Genomic DNA, 6,890 nt, shown 5'->3' on the forward strand with positions numbered 1-6,890 from the left:
ACAATGTCTTTAATTATTTTTCTCCAAATATGCTATCATCTTTCTTTCAAAGACTCAAAAGGAATCACAGAATAATGCATTTCTGTTGCTCTCCTTTGCATGCAGATGCTGCCCTTCTTCCCACATCAACAAAGACCACATCATGCTCAGGGAAAGACTTAAAGAATCTAGTAATCTCAGATAAATATTTTAATACATATATTTTTAAATTTTTGATATTATAATATAATTATAATTTCTCTTTCCTTACTTCAAACCCTCTAATAAACCCCTTTAACAATTATTCAAATCCATGACCTCTTTTATTTTAATTGTTGAATAAAATTCTGCTTGGTTCTTTTCATGTTAATTGTATATATATGTTTTCAAGGATGTCCATTTATATTGGATAAAGAGCTGTGCTTTTGTAGCTAGAGAAGTCCATTTCTTCAGCATTCAGTTGCCTGTAGTTCTTTGTATGAAACTTATTTTAGAAAATCTACAACTCCCTACAGTGATGGAATTCTCTGAAGGCTCTTGTACCATTCTCAATACTTTTGTGAGTTCCTTTTGTGGAGTTGGCCTCTTTTCCTGCTACACTGGCTGGGGTATAAGTGCCCTGTCCTGACCTTTTAAAAAATTGCTCTGATTCCCCCCGTCTCCCCCCCCCCCCCAAGCACAAGAGACTGTGATTCTGGCTCCATCTGTATATGACTTCTCCCTTCCTGATGAATTCATGTGTCCACTGGTCATTTTAGTACACCAAGTCCCTTGTAGAAGATTTTGGACTTCTGTACACTCAGCGGTGGCTTCTACAAGACTGTGTGGACATCAACTTACCTAGAAATATTTCATCTTTGATTGCCTGAATTGTATGGCATTCTGGGTATCAAATTTTCTGAATTTTTCCTCTTTTAGAGGTTTTAGTTCCCCTAGGCTTTGTCAGTAAGAAGGTAGTATTATCCGCTCATAGGATTATTGACCCTTACATTAGTATGCTTGCCATATTCCTCTACCAGGACTTTGAGGTTAAAGGGGTTGAGAGGTAAAAGCTTGCACCTAAATTTGTTTACTTCATATTTTCTTCCTCTGGGTGATATTTTACACACAAATTTCTTAATTTCAGCCCTGACTCCTAAAGTTCAATTTACACACAAATTTCATAATTTCCTAAAATTTTTATTTAATAATGCAAAGTAGATTCAGCTTATCTTAGAGTTTCTAAACTCTCAACTGTTTCAATATTTTTCAAAAAATTCTATTTCTAAGTCCTCCTCTGAAATTATAGAAAAATTTCTATGGGCCTCCACAAAAATCAGAAAAATGTTAAATACTTGCAAGGCATGGTTGTGTAGGATAAACATAATTATTCCAAAAGAGAGGAATACGAGAATAGTTAGGAAGGCTAAGATCAAAAGATTTCTATAAGAAAATGCCATAGAGAATTTTCTTCATTAGTTATTGATGGGGGAAGACCCAGTCCATTGTGGATGGTTCCATTCCTAGGCTGGTGGTCCTGAGTTCTATAAGAAAACAGTCTCAATAAACTATGGGAAGAAATCGAGTAAGCAGCACTTCTCCACAGCTTCTGGATCAGCTCCTACCTCCAGGTTCCTGACCTGTTTGAGTTCCTGTCCTGACTTCTAATGATTGATTCTGATCTAGAGGTAGGTATAAGCCAAATAAACCCTTTCCTCCCCAACTTGCTTTTCTGGTCATGATGTTTCATCACAGCAATAGAAACCCTAACTAAGACGGGGACTTCGGGTTTTTAAAAAGACATTAGACTTGTATTACATTTGGAATTTTTAAAGACTGTAGAACTTTTAAAGTTGTACTGTACTTATTAAGTTATTATATTATGTAAGATAAGAGACTAACAAAGTAAAGATTATGGCTTAAAAAAAAAAGATCACTAAAACCCTATTGGGGAAAAAGTCATTAAATCTCAGAAGTTCTTGTCAAAGTCTTGGATAGTCCTACCATATAGTTTGATAATATCAGCTTATATAGTCAATCTTCAAGACTAGCTTTGCACGCTGTATACACGTTCCCTCAATCGGCATACTATGTCTTGTCATGTGCTGGCTGGTGGCCATTGGTACATGCTGTCCAGCCTCCCCAACTTACTTTTGAGAAAGCCTCTGTGGCACCTACATGGCTTTATAAACCAGTATCACGTGGAAAGCACATTGTCCTCGTGAACTATAACAAGATCTGCATGGACAACATTTTAGTGCCTCAGAGGGTCTTCCTGGATGCCTACTGCAAGACTCCTAGGGTGCTACTGAAGAGAAGGGCAGCTCACTGCCTTCTTTCTAAAAGCTTCTGACCTGGAAACTCTTTGAAATAAGGTTTCAGTTTGACATCTCTGAACCAGTATTGACTATGGCTTTGCTAGTATGGGGGATGTCCTCAAGCCACCATTCCCATTTGTCTGGATGCAAAGAACTTGGCTTCTTTTTAACCTCAGTAATCTCTTTGGCAGCTACATCATAGTTGGCTGCACTTTTAGACTACTCCTTTTTCAGCCAAATTTCAAGTCCTCAAAATGCTGCCCTTTTGACTCCTTTTCCCCCTTCTGATCCTTGGTTTAAAGCTGGCTAAAAGAAGGCAATAATATCTGCCCCATTGATTAAATGACTTGCTGCCTTGAAATTTTTTTTTTTTTCAGATAAACTAGCACATTAAGGTCAGCCTTCCATAATCTCCTAGGATGAAATGTATCTGCAGTGTTTGCCGCAGTAAACAGAAGTTGCCTCTATTCTAATTTCCATCAGAATTCTCATTTCCATTGGAAAGCTCATTGTCAAGTCCACCTTCCTCTGGTCACTCTGGTAGGAGCCTCCAACAGACATAACACTTTCCAAATTCTTTTTATGAACTTATGGCTAAGGCTTCTCCATATTATTTTAGATAAATCAATACCTGGTCCATTTATGGATAGCAATTTCCTGCATTATATTTCTGTTAATATAACCAACACCTTAAATTAAGAATAGAGATATATTGTCAGTGCTCAAACATTTTGGTGTTACAGTGAATGGCTGGTTGGCTCTCTTAATTTTAAATGCAATGATGCAATATATCCTGTTGGATGAACATGGTGGAAATAATTCATTTAGCTTATGACCCTAAAATAAAAAGAAAGGGTCTACTAAACTACAAAATGATGCAGGAAAGATTACTGTCTATGTATTTGAAGAAGTTGGCCTGTGAAGGCTGTAGATTACAATATGGTACTCTGGAAGAGCCAAAAGTAGATGCAGAAGACCCAAGACAAGATCAATGGTTGCTCAATGACTGTGCTAAAAACAGAGGATGTAGGGCACAGAGGATTTTTAGGATAGTGAACCTAATCCTTGTGATACTGTAATGGTGGCTAAGCATTTTTCAAAATTTATATAAAACAGTTCAATGCACAGCAAACATTAATATTAACAATTGACTTTAACCTATGAAATGCTCTAATGTGGATATTATTAATGAGGGAACATACACTATAATTTTTGTACAGTTGTTTTTACAAGCTTAAGGTGGTTCCAAAAGTTTATTAAAATGAAATGAATATATTTTCATAAATTTAATCTTATTTATGCCTAAAATGCATGTTAAATATAAAAAGTTATTAAAATAAAATGAATATATTTTCACAAATTTAATCATATTCATCCCTGATATATATAATATTAAATATTATGCATATGAAAAGAAGTTAAAATGAGATTTCAGGAAACATTGCAGAGAACTGAATTTGAATGGGTGGTCACGTGTTTCATAGCATTTCTCTGTTTATTGTGAGAGCTCAGTAGAGACAGTTTGAAGTAGATAAATAAAAATATAAAAGATTAATTTTACTATCCGAAATTCTACATTTAATCACTATAATAATTAGCAATTTAAGTAATAATATTTTCAGTTGTCAATAAATCATCATTAATGAATATATAAACAATGTAACAAGACCTTTTATTCTTTTCCATTTTATTGAAAAGAGATTGTTTTTCCTTACATAAAATATCCTGGTTGTGGCTTGCCTCCTTCTTCCCAGTTACTCCTCCCTCCAACTCCTGCCCACTCCCATTCAGATCTGCCTCCTTTCTGTTTCTCATTAGAGAACAAATGGCCTTCTAAGGGATAATAATAAAATAAAATGTAATTAGATGAAACAAAAAATAACATATTGAATAGAACAAAACAAACAAACTGGAGGAAAAGAAACCAAAAGATAGGAAAGAAAGAGAGAGCCAGTTATACTCAGGAATCCCATAAAAAACACTAACCTGGAAGCTACACACACAAACACACACACCCATATACCCCCCCACACACACTAATACACACACACACACACACACACACACACACGTGTGCGTGCACACAGGACCTATAGGGCATAAAGAGAGAAGAAAAATATAAATTAAATTAAAATTAATGATTAAAATAAAGCGCTGATACTACATTATGAAACAAAGAACCATCAAAGATTAAGAGTTCCTTTTCTCTTGGCTGCGCTTACTGCTGGGAGTGCAGCTTGTGGGGAGGTGAAAAAATAACTTGGTGCCTGGCTGTGCACAGGCCTTGAACCCCTGGACCCTAGTGGGACAACTGCAGGTGTTTGGCCATGCCCCCAGACCCTAGGCTCCTGATATGCCATTGACTCATGGTTTTCAGTCATGCAGAGCAATACAACCCCTCCCTAAGAGAGGTTTGCATCACCCAGCACAGGTAGAGGGTGTGACTACAGGCCTCAGCCTCAAGAGATTTCCATATTAATGAGTTACCTAAAGGCCAGAGGGCATAGCCAATTATGTATTTTTTTCCCAGACCCTCCTCTCCCTACTTAAGCCAGGTTTATCCTGACCTAAGTGGGGGGACATCCAGATTCAACTGTCATCCTTCAAGAAAATAAAGCCTGTAAAAACCACAGACTTCCACGAGGATCCCGATTCAACCTAGCTAGCCGAGGCTGCCCAGAGAGCGATGCTCACCCCATGGGGTACCATCAGAGCTCTAGCTCTTGCATGGCCCCAGTCTCAACTCTTCTGTGGGTTTTGGTGGCACCTGGGAGCCTAGGAGTCTGAGACCAGTGGATCCCTGCAAGCCTTCTTGTTTGGGGGTCTCCATTCAAGAGCTCTGCCCCCACAGAACTTCAGACTGAGTTCTCTTCCCACCTGGGGGCACCCCTGCAGCTTCTCACAGCCCAGTGTCTGCCGGGTACTGCATGGAAGGGACTCAGTCAAAATCCTGCACTTCTGCTTTTCTCCAGAGGTGCGCCTCCCTGAGAAGCCCAGGGCAGGGCAGAAGACATGTGGGACCCACAACGCAGCTCAACAGGATCCCACGCTGGGACCACGCGTGAGCTAATCATTCCTGAAGCAGCCTACCATTGTTTCCATAGCCAGACAGGATAAAAATACTACTTTTAACTTCTGAGTAAATTTTATATAGCAAACCCTAGATATTTTAGCATCAAAAAAATTTAAAGCATATATTTGAAAGAATAGGCTAAACAGTGGGGTGTGGAACACAGAAAACATGCTGCCCATTTACTTAACGGATGTGTAATACAAAGTCCATGATAGGCATGAAGTGTTGTCTTTTAAAAAGTATGGTGTAGCTATAGTCCATACATCATGGACCAACAGAGTAGTGCCCTAATTTGAATTTAACTCTGCAATGAAAGGAAGAATAAATCAAACCTAAATCTCTTCAGGCTGAGAATTGGAGTTGGTACCAGCCAGGGCAACCAGTACTCTGCTGTCCACCCTGAGATTGGTGTGCCCAGAGATTGTATCCTGTCTCTTGAAGGGATCAGGGATTAACATTATTGTAGCCACGAGTATAATTTTGCCTACTTAATAGAAATTTACCTGCAACAATACAAAGTTTAATATTTAATTTATAACTCATCCGTTTTTTGTTCGTTATGAAAACTTTTGTGAAAAAATTATAATTCCATTTCTCCTTCCCTTTCTTTCCTCAAACTCTCAATATATCTCTTCCCTGTCTCCTTCAAACTTGTGGCCTCTTATTCACTAATTGTTATTGCATGCATACATGTGTATTTCTCTTTTACATATTTCTAATAAAAGCCTGTCAGTCAATATAATGATACTTGCATGTATATTTTGAGGCCTCCTGGATGTTTCTTTGTCTAGTTTGCCACGTGCTTTGATCTCACTTTTGGGCAGTCCTGTTTATGAGACTTCATGCATGTAGCTTCTGAAGTTATTAGAAGATACAATCTTACAGCAAAATCCTTGATCCTCTGACTCAAACAATCTTTCTTTTTCTGCTGTTCTACAACGTTCCCAGAGCCTTAGGTATGGGGGTGTTTTGTAGAAGTATCCAGTGCAACTGGGCTCTAGAATCCTGTATTTTGGATAAGAGAATTTATAGTTCCTCAAAAATCCCTCACTTACCAGTGTTATAGTTTAGATCTGGTCTCAAAAATAATGTGTACCGTTTAGAATTATTTGTATTCAAATCTGTGATACTATTAAGCATCCAGAACCAAGAGTCAGTTATTGTAACAGTTTCTAAGTTTTCACTTAAAATAACACTGTATTCTGGACAAGAAAGATCTTGGGCAGGAAATATCATAGGCAACATTTTGCCATTTAAATTGCATTCTAATTACTTTACTTTAAGGCTAAAGATTTGAAGATTTTGTACTTAGGAGTTTATGAGCGTCAGAAGATAATAGCTTAATAGGCCATGTCTAAAAGTATAGTGTATTCCCTGATTATATGTATATTCTCCAATAGACTTTATTTTCATTGTATGAAGTTAAACACAATTTACTACTAGTGACAAGCTGATGGAAGATGATAATATTGCCATCCAAAGAAGCACAAAATGCATTATTGTAAATCAAATATTGACATTCTATATATGTCCATATATGA

The sequence above is a fragment of the Arvicanthis niloticus genome, chromosome 16, assembly GCF_011762505.2.
Source record: "Arvicanthis niloticus isolate mArvNil1 chromosome 16, mArvNil1.pat.X, whole genome shotgun sequence".
Lineage (NCBI taxonomy): Eukaryota > Metazoa > Chordata > Mammalia > Rodentia > Muridae > Arvicanthis > Arvicanthis niloticus.